Raw genomic sequence first — 14,827 nt, forward strand, 5'->3', positions numbered from 1 at the left:
AGAGATGTGCTATCTCATCTGAACTATGTAGCACTAGTTAAGTGCACATACTTCTTTTTTTTTATTTAATTTTTTTCTACTCAGTGTGTGTATGTATGTGTACATACACATACATACACACACTGAGTAGAAAAAAATTATGTATGTGTGTGTATATATATATATATATGTATGTATGTGTTTGTATATGTGTATGGTTGTGTGTGTGTGTATATATTTATATATATATATATATATGTGTGTGTGTGAATGTATGTGTGTATATATATATATATATATATATATATATATATGTATGTGTATGGTTGTGTGTGTGTGTGTGTGTGTATATATATATATATGTGTATGTATGTATGTATGTGTGTATATTTGTGTGCATGTATGTATGTGTGTATATGTGTTTGTGTATGTATGTGTGCATATGTGTTTGTGTATATATATATGTGTGTGTATGTACGTGTGTATATATGTGTGTGTGTGTATGTATGTATATGAGTATCTATGTGTATGGATGTGTGTGTGTGTATGTATATAGATATATATATATATATATATATATATATATATGTGTGTATGTATGGTGTGTGTATGTATATGTGTATATATATATATATATATATATGTATATATATATATATGTGTGTGTGTGTGTATATATGTGAATGGATGTGTGTATGTATGTATGTATGTGTGTGTATGTATATACATACATACATATATACATATATATATATATATATATATATATATATATATATATATAATTTGTTTCCGTTTTTAATGTGCCCCCTGATTAAACACTGGCCCCACCTTGGCCCCCCCAGTAAAATTTGTCTAGAACCGCCACTGTATGGAATGACCTCCCTCACACTTTCAAACCTTCCCCAAGCCTAAAATCCTTTAAGAGATCCCTCTCTACATATCTCAAAACAGAATGCTCCTGTCATGGTTGATTAAATATTTCGTACCTGCTCTATGTTGAATGTTTGCATATATTGTGTATTATTATTGTTTTTGTATTTTATTGTACCCTATTGTATCAATGCAATGTTTTGTGATCCCAGGACATACTTGAAAACGAGAGAAATCTCAATGTATCCTTCCTGGTAAAATATTTTATAAATAAATAAATATATAGTTTAAAAACAATATTTATATATATATATATATATATATATATATATATATATATATATATATATATATATATATATATATATATATATATATAGATATATATATATATTGTAACAGGCTTTCATTAACCCTGTGATACACCTGTGCTTGTAAATGTAATTTTTAGTTAACAATGCATAACTTTGCAAATAAACTTTGTTTATAGCATGCTTGTCTCAATAAAAGCTGCTATGTAATGTTAGATTGCAAATTAATATTGCTATCCACTTGATAAATATGCCAACAGTAAGAAATACATTCTTTCAGCAAGACACTTATAACTAACTATAAATGATAGATTTCTTTTAAATCTATCATGTACAGCTTCTATACATAAAGACTGTACCTTGTTATAAGAGCCTGTTCACATAAATTGTGAAAAATATAATCTTTAATATGCTTATTTTGCAATATATGAAGTATATGACTATATTCAAATATATGTTACTTCTACAATGTGTACAATGTATAACTGTATCCTTTTATATGTTTAAACAAAAGTCTTTTACAATATAAAAGGTTTTTATTATCTGTCTGCTAACATACTAACCAACTAACTAGTCTTAACATAAGATGCTATGTGATTTAAAATGGAGGTTTATTCAATCTTGAATTTATAGCTCTAAAATGGATGCTCCTTGCAATTTAAAGTGCGTATGTCTAAACTCTTGTATAACAGATTATCAAGGCCACATAGTTGAAGATAGAAAAAGCTAGACAAGTTTTGTTGATGTTAAAATGATGCTAAAAATACATATAAAAAGAAAACAATAAATGATGACGTCATCCAAATAAAAAACTATAAAAACACCTTGTTGTAAACATGAGGCAGGTGACTCTGACAGGATATTATAGAGCATCTCTAAGGATAAGATTTGGTTGCAAAGAAGTCATTTCGAGTGGTATGTAACAATTGTTATTGAAAGCAAGTTTAAACTAAAAGTCTTTTAACTCTGTGTGTATATTGGATTTAAATTAATTTAATTTTATATTACTTCTGTAAGCTGATTTTTCTGTATAATAAAAATGTATTTTTAAACAATGTTATCTTCTCAAGTACCATTTCTTTATTGTACTCAAAACTTTATTTGGAAGAAATGAGACCTGTTTCACTGATATAACATTTAAAGTTCAGTGCTTGGAATTTATATTTCAATATAACTGTGCTTTAAGACCTTATAAGTGAATTAGGTGTGAACCACTACAATTGGCGTCCCTGGGTGTTTTGAGAGGTAATATATGTTTTATAATAATTATTATAATTTTACCTGGGTCCCCTCACACGTGAGGGAAGGTACTGAAATATCATGGCTAATGAGGATTTGCAGAATCTTTTAAAACTCAATTATGTGTTTAAAATGCAGAATGGTAGAGTCATTGGAAATTATGAGGTTATTGCTTTGGAGATACAGTTATGGTTTAATTCATTTAAACTTTGCTAATGCTGCTGGAGTAGTTTTGCAACAACCTATATATCACACTATAGATGCAGATTTTGATCCTGCAACAAATAGAACTACAAATGTTTTTTATGATGGTATAGTAGAGATTTTAGGCAGACCTCCTGTTATTGCTAAAGGAATACAAAAACATTGCCCTAAAAGCTTTAGCCTGAATTGAGATGTGGGGTGCTCCTAGATCTAGTTAGTACAGTCCAGTAAAGGGAAAATAAATAATACCAGCTGCAGAATATGAGCAAGCTGAGAGGGAAAACCTTTTTAATGTGATACAATTTTTAGGTTATATGTAAGCTCAGGTTTTAAATAGTGAAAATGTCTGGAGTGTCCGGCATATAGCAAGTTTTTTTTTTTTTTTTTGCTGAAGCTGCAGGAATTCTTAAATGAAATATAAAAACAACAATTGGAGTGATACCACGCAATCCGAAGGACATAGCTTTGTGGTTAAATGACAGAGTTCATGCATTGGCTGGAGTTTATCCAACTCATTATCTTTCACAAAATAGAACATTAGTTAATGCTATTTTATTCTATGGTTTGTGTGTTTTTATATTTGAGGCAAGGAAGTGGAATTTAGTGATTTATGCATATCATGTAAAGACACAAGGTAAAGATACTTTGGCTTCACTTGCTGATATTTTTAGGAATGATGAATATAAATAGTGGCATTGTAGCAGCATATTTATTAGAGCTGAGATTTACAATTAAAATAATCACAACATGGTTGTTTAAAGCCAAATGTTAAAGGACAAGGCTTAATTTTGGATATAGAGAGACAAATACTCTCTGTACCTATAGCAGAGAGACCTAAATAAATGCCTGATATATATTAAGACATACTTATACACTTGTAGGTAAGGACCTGACTGGAGATGCACTAGTAACTTCAAATAGCAGAGAAAAGGAAGGAGAAAAGATTTTCCAGCAGAGGAAAAACAGAGCTCAGTTTGTAAAATAAAAAAAGAATGCAAGAGAACAATATCCACAGAAACAAACTAAATTTAACTCTCCACTACCTTACTCCCAAGCACCTCCATCTTACACCAATGAAAATCAGTTTATAACTATTTAGAGCAAATCTTCAGATTTGCCTTATGAGGAATTTCCTCGCAGGACATTGAGACCATTTTTAAAAAAAAAAAAAAAGACTCCAGATCGGTATGGATTTGGAGATGGTAGTGTAAGATATAGAGGAAAAGGTAAAGGGGTCAGGATAGATATCAGGAGCGTGAGATTCATTCCACTGAAAGGGGTGAAATTTCAGTTGCCCCAGCTAATACTAAAAAAGTAGGGCAAATAGAGAAATCACTACCAGACATCCCAGAAGAGTCTGAAGGTGAATGAAGTAAATTAACAGTAGAATATGGGGAGAGACTTATGAGGGGTATTTAGATACACAAGCATAAATATCTTTAGTACAATCAGATATGTTAAAAGAAGATGTATTAGCAAATATAACTATACAGACTTTAAAAGGTGAAGGTACTCATCCCTCATGTAATACACAGGTAAAAATAAATGGTAAAAGAGTGCACTTAGAATTAGTTCAGCATCCTAAGCTTGATTCTGATTTTCTTATAGCTTATAAGGATGTAGCACATTTTATTTCATTGCAGCAAGAAGACGAACTTCCTTTAACTACTAGAGTTGATGTAGAAGCATTTATGAAAATGCAATTAGATCATACTGCAGTATCTGATGTTAGAAACTTACGGCTAGATTTGGAGTTCGGCGGTAAAAGGGCTGTTAACGCCACGCGTGTTTATGTCTAACGCACGTCATTGTTTGACTCCGGTATTTAGAGTTAAAATAAGACCATCTAACGATGCTCCTAACGCGTGTATGTCACACGCGTAATACTGCCCGCGTAAGACAGTCTCCCATAGAGATCAATGGGAAAGGCAAAAAATTGCTTTTTTCACCTAACACTCGATCTCGCGAGAATACGTACAGCTCGGTCATATGACGCATACCACATCATGCACAACAATAACACGCCGCAAATGTCACAACAACAATCAATCAACAAAGCACACAAGCATTACACATTCACAAGCGGGGGATGTTTTAATAAAATTTTATACGGGGAATACGCATATACTTTAAGATGCGGAAAATCGCAAAATAACAACAAGGATTAAAAATGATATACATACACTCGAAACAAAATCGCATTCAATATCACTATATATTAGGACAAACATACATATACAACACTTCACAAAGAACACACCATCGCAAAATCACATTTAAAAAGAATACTATTGGACAATGTTAGAGAAAACGACCACTATGACATCATCGCATTCTACACATTCCACAAATACCAACTCAAAATGAGCATGCGCAAATTCACACACCTAATACACATTGCACTAATATTAATTGCTAATAAAGCACACCTGAACACTATTTACAACGCAAATAGGTACATCATTAAACATTTACACAGGGTATATAAGCACCACACAAGCATGGCTTCTTTGACTGTGTTGCTGTTGGGTCTTTGGAGATTGGAGGTTTAAGAATAGAGAGTTTGAGAATTTTTGAGAGTTAGTGTTAGCGTGAGAGAGTCAGTTGGTAGTGTTAGCGTGAGAGAGTGAGTGAGTTAGTGGTAGTTAGTGGGAGTGGGAGAGAGTCTGTTAGTGGGAGCGTGAGTGAGTTAGTGGGAGTTATTAGTGAGAGTTGTTAGTGGGAGCGTCAGTTAGTGGTAGTTAGTGAGCGTTAGTGGGAGTGTTTGTTAGTGAGAATTAGAAGTAGTGTGAGTTAGCGAGCGAGTGATTTTTCTGTACACTTAACACATTTACACGCAAACACATTCAATACATACATACACTTATCAATAACACTACATACACTCCATACCCCCTACCCCCTCATACTACACTCCATACCCCATTCCTTGTAGTCCCATTCCCTTTCATCCCATTTACTCTTATCCCATACCCCATACCCATCCCATACCCATCCCCTAGTTACATTTAGTTTACATATCCTCCTTTTAGTCTTATTCTTTTCGTTTATTTAAATACTCCTTACCCTCTTTGTTTTTTACATCCCTCTCACACTTTAAGCACCTTTTTTGTCTTTTTAGTTCTTTATTTTGACCCCCTTTAATTTAATCACACTCACTTTTTGTTTGATTATTTGGGGTTTAGTTTAGGGAAGAGATGGAGGCCAGGCAGGGGACAGGTAGAGGGGGGAGTAGAGGGAGGGGGAGAGGAACAGGGCAGGAAGGGGGGCAGGAAGCGGGGGTGGAAGCGGTGGGTGGACCCAGCCACTTGGTTCAAGATGACCAAGTGGCTGGGCCCAGTGGCGGTCAGAGTAGGGCTTCACAGTCCGGGAAACAGAGGGCATCATCACAGGGGAAGGCCAAGGCGACTAGGGAGGCGAGGTTTTCGATGGAGGAGAAGGAGGCCCTCGTAGAGGCCTATATGGCCAGGCATAGGATGCTGCAGCACCAAAAGACCACCCCGACTGACAGGAGGAGGCTCTGGAACGAGATCAGGAATGCAGTCAATGCAGTGGGTGGCCGGAACCGCGATATGGATTCTATCAAACATCGGTACCGGGACTGTAAACTTGAACTGAAAAAAAAGTTAAGCCTGGAGGCCCGACATGCCGCAGGGACCGGTGGCGGCCCTGCCATTGAAATGGAGTACTGCCGATGGGAGGAAATGTTGCGGCCCAGCATCTCCGAGGTGGAAGTAGTCGGTATCGGAGGAATCGATACCGGGAACCTGCCACTCTCATCTGACGGTAAGCTTATTGAACAATAATTTCACATACAAATGTATTTCAAGGGACACTATACGCAAACATTTACTTTCATGATTGAGGTAGCAAATACAATTTGACAAAACATTCAAATGTACTTATATTACCTAATTTGATTCATTCTTGAGATATATTTTAATGAAGAAATAGCCATGCACACGGTGAAACAATCACAGGAGGCAGCTATATTCAGCTAACAATCAGCATCTTATAAGCATATTTAGATATGCTTTTCAGCAAAGAATATCCAGAGAATTAAGCGAATTAGATAAGAAAAGTACATTCGAAAGTTGATACAAAATGTATGCTTCTAAATCATGAAAGATAAAACATTGGGTTTCATGTGTTAAGGATCAGATTAATGCTATAACGTTGTTTACACGCATTCTATTACTTTGCGGTTACATCAGTATCTAGGCTATAGGTTAGGTGTGCATTTAAACAGACTGAAAAAAAACGCAAAAACATTCACATTGACCACAGATATCACAAACACGGTTTAGAAAAAGCGGAAATAGTATTGATTGTTTGTTAGATTTCAAAGTGGATTAATGATTCTGCATTTGTAATTGTATCGTAAGCTAAGTCATTTAAACCTTTATTTGCAAATATGCTAATATATACATTTTTTTTTTTTTTTTTTTTTTTTTTTTTTATATATACAGAGTCTGGGGACGAGGCAGCACAGCCTCCTGCATCTCCCCGGGATGAGAGTGGTGGTGAGGAATTTCCACTTCGGAGGGAAGAGGCCCCCCGTGACGAACAGCGCACGGGAGATGATGAAGAGGCCCCGGAAGCACAGGAGGAACCCGCGGAACCCGAGGTCCCTCAAAGACCCGCACTCCGCCGTGCACGGGCACCCCGCCGTGCACGGGTTCAACATGCACAACAAGAGGAAATAGCGGAGGTGCGGGTTCTACTGGAGTACATAGACCAGATGCGTACCTCCCGGATAGAAAATATAGAAGGACGACACAGAATACTTGATGGCCAAAATCAGATTATTCAAGGACAAAATGAAATCATCAACATACTGAATCGAATAGAAGAAGGCCAAACAAGAATATTTCAGCTTCATCAAGAAATGTTCACTTTTTTCCGGGAGGCGCATGCTGGTCTACCTCCTGTTGCTGTGCCTCTTGTTGCTGGGCCTCTTGCTGCTGGGCCATCTCCTCCTGCCGGCCCATCTCATCCTCCTCAGCCATCTACTCCTCCTCCTCAGCCATCTACTCCTCCTCCTCCTCAGCCATCTACTCATCCTCCTCAGCCATCTTCTCCTCCTCATCCATCTTCTCCTCCCCAGCCATCTACTCCTCACCTTGGTCGTCCCAGTACTCTTCCTTCCACTCCTCCCACAACAGCTCCAAGGAGGACTCTTCGGAGTCGGCAGTTGCCTCTCCCAGAGCCTCAGCCCCGTGGGAAGAGGGGAAGGAAGAGGAAGTAAGTATTTTTTTCATCTTCACTGCTTTTTTTAATTTCATGTGTAATGGATAGGTATGTGATGATGTGGTTTTCATACACTTGTGGACCACACTCTGTATATAATCGACTTCTATGGGACCGGGTCCATGGAGGCAGATTGTTTGCAGAGTGTGGGTTATAAGTGTGTGAAAACCACATCATCACATACCTATCCTTGTTCATGATATTGATTGGTTTCTGTGATGTGATGTCCAAACTGTTTCCCGAATCGCTAATTAAATTACCATAACAATTTTCCATGATGGCATATTAGTGTTTGAATGCCAATAACACAGCTTAAAGGGACAGTCAGAAAATTATTGATTACAAAGAAAACACTGTATTACGCATTATAAAGTTTGAAACAACAAAACATGGAGAAATACATGTGTGACTTATGTGCTTACCCTTGTATCTATGACTATGAAAAATGACCACTTATTTGTTGTTCTGACATAACAACATTTTAGATATCAATGATCAATACATGGTCAATAATATGCTGTATGAGCACAAGGTTTTACATATACAAATGCTATCAAAATGCCCTCTAGTGCTCAAATTGTATAATGATTACAAGCACTCTTCAAGATCGAAGAAATGAGCACACCAACCTCATAAGTTTAGATAGCAAATTTAAATAAACCCAGACAAATGTTCAATTGTTGAGAAACATTTGATATCCTTGATATTACAGAATTGACTTTTAGAATAATGACAAACATTATATTTTTTCTAAACTGTCCCTTTAACAACATTACATATGCTAACACATATTTTAAGCTTGTTGGTATATCTACATGTACTTTGTCAAATAAAAAAATTTTGAAATCACATTTATATTGACGTGTTAAATAAAGTCTATTTTCTTTAAGAGACATTATTGTGTTAATATTTTATTGTAAAGACATTTTTATTTAACAATGAATATGGTTTAAAGTCCTTTTAGGAGTGGGGGGGGGGGGGTGAAAATATGCTAACAATAATATATTTGAAGATTAAACTATGTGGATCTCATACATGATACAAAAAACAACATTTGCATTCAAGGGACAGTATCCTATATTTTTAACATAACTGTATGTAATAGACACTACTACAAACAACAAGATTAACATATACTGATATCAATATTAAAAAGCTTCAAACACTTGAAAATAAAATAGGGTTAGCTATATTGAAAATATAGACGAAACCCCCATTACAACCGTAAAACAACACAATACCCCATCATTAACATATGAAAAGACCCTTTACACAAACTGGAGAAAGCTGGAGAATGTACTCACATGAAACTCAGAGGCTTTGCGAGGAGTAAGAAAATTACTTACATTTTCTTAGAACAGAAGAAAAAATAAACGTATTGGTTAAACAATGGACTATCTAACTAGAGACAAAATCCAAGCTTTTGATTTATAATGTGAGTGTCTAATGAACCTTTAATAAAATATACAACGAAATTACATTTAGAAGAAGTCGGCATCATATATTTAGCATATGATAAAGATAAATGCATATTGATTACTTTATTCAAACACAATAGCGCTTATTTATTAATTAGATATATTCAACATTAAACACAACATTAATTTTTTCAGAAAAAGGAACATATTGTTGACAAACATATTAAACATGGACTGTAGAGATTTGCACTTGCCTAGAAATATCCTATGCATGAAAACATTTTTCTTTCGTTCGTTGATTCAACCAGACATACAGCAAAAGAGAATGTGGTGGTCTTTATCAGCTACGGGTCAACAATGTAACATGATGCAAATAATACATATTCGCAAGCTTTTTAAAATTGGATGCAGTCACAAACGTTTTTAACGTGCACAAATATTGCGGGACTACGTAATCCAATCAGACGTTTTTTTACCTTTACATGTGCCGTCTTAACATGGCGCTTCCTTGATCACGTAAGAACACCATCCAATGAAAGGCACATTATTGATCACGTAAGAACGCCCAAAAAAAAAGGCGCATCCTTGATCGCGTCAAAACGCAATCCAATAAAAGGCATATTCCTGATCACGTAAGAACGTCAGTCAATACAAGGAATCATTGGACAGCCTGGCAGGTGACGTCTTAAGCAACATGGCGCATCCGAGATCGCTGAAAAACCGCAGACAATACAAGGACTCAGTGACATCTTGGCATATCACTAAGAAACGTATTTATATTTTAGGAACTAGTATGTGTGTAGATTGCTATCTAGGAATGACAACAAATCCTGAATCATCTTTTCGGACTTGACTGTCCCTTGAACTATAGCTATGGTGTATATCTTTAACATTTAAAAGATACACATGAGAAATACATATGCCATTGATGTTTTAAGATATGTTTGGATTGTTGTTGAATAACAATAGTTATACATGTATTGATTAAACGTGTCATTTATTCAGGTTTAATTATTGTCAGCCTACCTATAGCCATATATGGGAGGAGATGTATTTTGTTAACATATTAGTTAACTAATATTCATAATCTAAATTATTTGCATTACACACAGAGATTTATTTGGTTACACTTTTACACTAATATAGATTTGAAAATGAAATACAGGTGCTGTCAACATTACAATAAGATTGTTTATTAATAAAATTATATGTCTTTGTTCTTGTAAAAAGGACAAAAACGCTTTACAAATGGAAATACATTCATTAACAATTGTGATCAACATCACTTAAAGGGACATTATTTTGTTTTTAAAAAGAGCATACACATAGTCAATACTATTTCAATAAAATGAAGACTTTACAGGGATTATATCATTTTATCAATACTCAGATCATTTGGTAAAGGTGCATCAATTCATGCAGACTTTCTAAATACACACATGGATCTGAACATTTAAATATACATATATACACAAATACCAATCTATATATACATATATAAAGAAATTACTCTGCTAATCATAATCAGGCAATGATAGAGCTAAGAGAAAATAATATAAAGACAAATAATAAGATTACATTGGAGATGTTAATCTTAAAGTCATTTACTATTGTCTTACATATATGATTTCAGTATAACAAATATATTTGGTAGGTCCCTTTAAGGTTCAACAACATAAACTAGAGCTTTCAAAAAATAACAGGAAGAATGAGGATAATTATTTGTGAAATAAAATGTATTTTATTAGTATGTAAGAAAACATACACAACGTTTATAAATAATCTTGTAAAAATAAGGACTATATGAGCCATATGACAAGGTAACACAGTGCATCACAGTCCATGAAGAGAGTTGCCAAGGGCCAGCATAGCCCCATTGGAGACATATGACAAGGTAACACAGTGCATCACAGTCCATGAAGAGAGTTGCCAAGGGCCAGCATAGCCCCATTGGAGACATATGACAAGGTAACACAGTGCATCACAGTCCATGAAGAGAGTTGCCAAGGGCCAGCATAGCCCCATTGGAGACATATGACAAGGTAACACAGTGCATCACAGTCCATGAAGAGAGTTGCCAAGGGCCAGCATAGCCCCATTGGAGACATATGACAAGGTAACACAGTGCATCACAGTCCATGAAGAGAGTTGCCAAGGGCCAGCATAGCCCCATTGGAGACATATGACAAGGTAACACAGTGCATCACAGTCCATGAAGAGAGTTGCCAAGGGACAGCATAGCCCCATTGGAGACATATGACAAGGTAACACAGTGCATCACAGTCCATGAAGAGAGTTGCCAAGGGCCAGCATAGCCCCATTGGAGACATATGACAAGGTAACACAGTGCATCACAGTCCATGAAGAGAGTTGCCAAGGGCCAGCATAGCCCCATTGGAGACATATGACAAGGTAACACAGTGCATCACAGTCCATGAAGAGAGTTGCCAAGGGCCAGCATAGCCCCATTGGAGACATATGACAAGGTAACACAGTGCATCACAGTCCATGAAGAGAGTTGCCAAGGGCCAGCATAGCCCCATTGGAGACATATGACAAGGTAACACAGTGCATCACAGTCCATGAAGAGAGTTGCCAAGGGCCAGCATAGCCCCATTGGAGACATATGACAAGGTAACACAGTGCATCACAGTCCATTAAGAGAGTTGCCAAGGGCCAGCATAGCCCCATTGGAGACATATGACAAGGTAAAAGAGTGCAACAGGCACAACAATAAACAGAAAAAAAGGCCAAATGGCAACACTAAAAATAAAAATTCAACATGTGGACGGAGGATTCTTATCTGCCACCATGGAGCATATCCAGATCCTCCACTTACTGGTCATCCTCTTCATTGTCCTGTGCATGTCCAGCTCCAGATTCAGGCCTTGAACGTAATCGCATAATTTCACGCAGAGTCAAGTCCTGAACCCGGAGCTGGGCCTGCATGGTGTCGTTCATCCCTCTCAGGACAGCTGCGTTCCTCAACACGGCCTGCTCTACTCTTGCTATTCCTTCTAGCATGAGCCATGCTGAGTCACAGCCTAAAATAAAATAAAATTAAATATTAAGGATAATTACACAACAGACTAAAAAATTTTAATACATACATTGTCATCATAAAGACAAATAATTATTTACATTAATTAGTTTACATTTATTCTTTACACATGAATTAGGTTATTCAGACAGACAGAAATCATTAAAGGGACATGTTACTCAAACATGTTGTCCCCTTTAATTGGTTTTAGATGATCCACTTATACAGCTTGAGTGTATCAAATCTTGTTAAAGGATTTACATTGTACTTACATCAGCAATTTAAAAATTAAATTTAGACTGTGGTAGGCACACCTATCCTTAAACATTTTTGCATTAAGGACAAGCTGTGTAAACATAGCAACCAGAAGAAATTACATTCCCACTGGGTTAGACAAGAGATAATGTATCCACATTTGTACATAAAATTTTGGATCCAAGTAGTGGTGTTTGGTATATGTAGCGATATCCAATTAAAGGGACACTGAACCTAAATATTTAATGGACTCATTCAGATAGAGCATGACATGACAAATCTTTATAAATTACACATATTCATTATATGTTTTAATTCTCAAGCTATATTTTGAAAGCAAGAATGTTGCTTTTTATTGAAGCCAATATTTGTTTATCAACTTTGTTTGTGCATGCTGGTTGATGGATACATTCATCCAACAATAAAGAAATGATGGCCAGATTTATTTTATTGTTTAAACTAATTATAGGAATTACTTTTTTTTAAAAAATATATCAAGAGAATGATGAATAATTAATAAGAGTATTAAATTATAAATTTGATTAACATTGCATGCTGGATTTGAATCACAATTTAACCAATTTAACTTCACTGTACCTTTAAGTATCTTATAAAGTGTATTTAGAATGATACTTACAGCTGTGCCTGGGAAGGACAATCTGACACCCAGGACAATGAAGGTTGAGACAGGGGGGAGGGATGGGATTGGCTTGGGGAGGGATGTGAATGGCTTGGGGAGGGGTGAGCTGCCGCTCCGGGGTAGGCCGTACAGCTGGGGAGTGGGGAGTTTGGGTCTGGGCAGCTGTACGGGCCAGAATACGGGGAGAGCGGCGAAGGGGGGTGTATGGGCGTTTTTTGGGAGGGACAGGATATGAAATATGGGAAGGGCTGGCAGTGGTCTGGGCATGGTCATGAGTTTGGTCATGGGAAGGGCTCTGGGTCTGTGCAGGGGTGTGGCCATGGTCATGGGTGTGTGCATGGGGAGGGGTCTGTGACTGGGCAGGGGCGGAAACCAGATGACCAGAAGTGGTGGATCCATCTGAAAATGTAAAGAAAATATATTAACATCTCATACATCCTGACATCAAATCAACGCATTTCAAATTGATTATGTTTTCAATATACTTCGAAGTGTGTTTGAATTTTTAAACAATTCTGAAATGAGGATATGGTATGTATATAGGCACTCAGATGAATATCAATGACTGTCTGTACAATTTGAACCTTATTATTGTGTTTTGGCATGGAATATGCATGTGACATAATGATGGCATGAATTATAAATTTTTAAAAATAAATATACAAGCAGAATTTCATGCTGCCTGATATAGAAAGGGGGCAGTAGTGTATTTGAACAGACAAATAATATTCCTTTTTAAAGGGCAAAAGCTGTAGACTTTTAATGTCTTCAATAAAATGATTTCCAAAAAAGAAACATGTTGGAAACATGATATATATATTTCACATACCATCAGACTCCAAGGCAGCCTCTTCCTCCTCCGTCCCACATGTGACAGCAATCTCTGTAAAACATAACATGTTGTGTACACGTTAAGATCAGATATTATAACATATGTTACTGTTGCTCAAATACGCACATCAATGTTGCATTAAAGATATACACACACAAAGTTATGATTTACATCATTTTGATGGAGCATACAAATGACAATAGATTTGTTATTGTCAATGAATATTAATTTTAATGTATTGTTTGTATTAATGTTACATTCATAAAAGCATAGTACATAGAACATTTAAGATTTCTCATGTGTGTATCACTTGATGACTGTTGTCAAAAAATCTAATGGAAACAAACATATGTTATACATCTTATGAATAACAAATGTGTAGACTAATAAAGTAGAAATTATTAATCGTTCAATATGAAAAATAAATTAATATATAATCAGAAGATAAATATTTTGAATTTTTATAATGTTATGCTTCATCAGAATCATGATCATAATATTGATTAGCAATACACCTTCAATTACATATAAATGAGTCAATGGACTTACCAGGAGACCGCAAAGGCGTCTCTATGTCACTGCTGGATTCCTGTGGGCTCACCACACCAACTCTCTCTATGAATGATATAGATATATATTATTAAACACATTTGGGATATCACTAAATCACATCTGTCTAGAATTTTAACATTAATCAACTTTAAAATGTGAAGAATAGAGCAGTCATTACACCAGAAAATGCTTGATTGAATCAAGGGGATTCTGTAAAAATATCTGTATTGAACA

The sequence above is a fragment of the Bombina bombina genome, chromosome 2 (assembly GCF_027579735.1).
Source record: "Bombina bombina isolate aBomBom1 chromosome 2, aBomBom1.pri, whole genome shotgun sequence".
Lineage (NCBI taxonomy): Eukaryota > Metazoa > Chordata > Amphibia > Anura > Bombinatoridae > Bombina > Bombina bombina.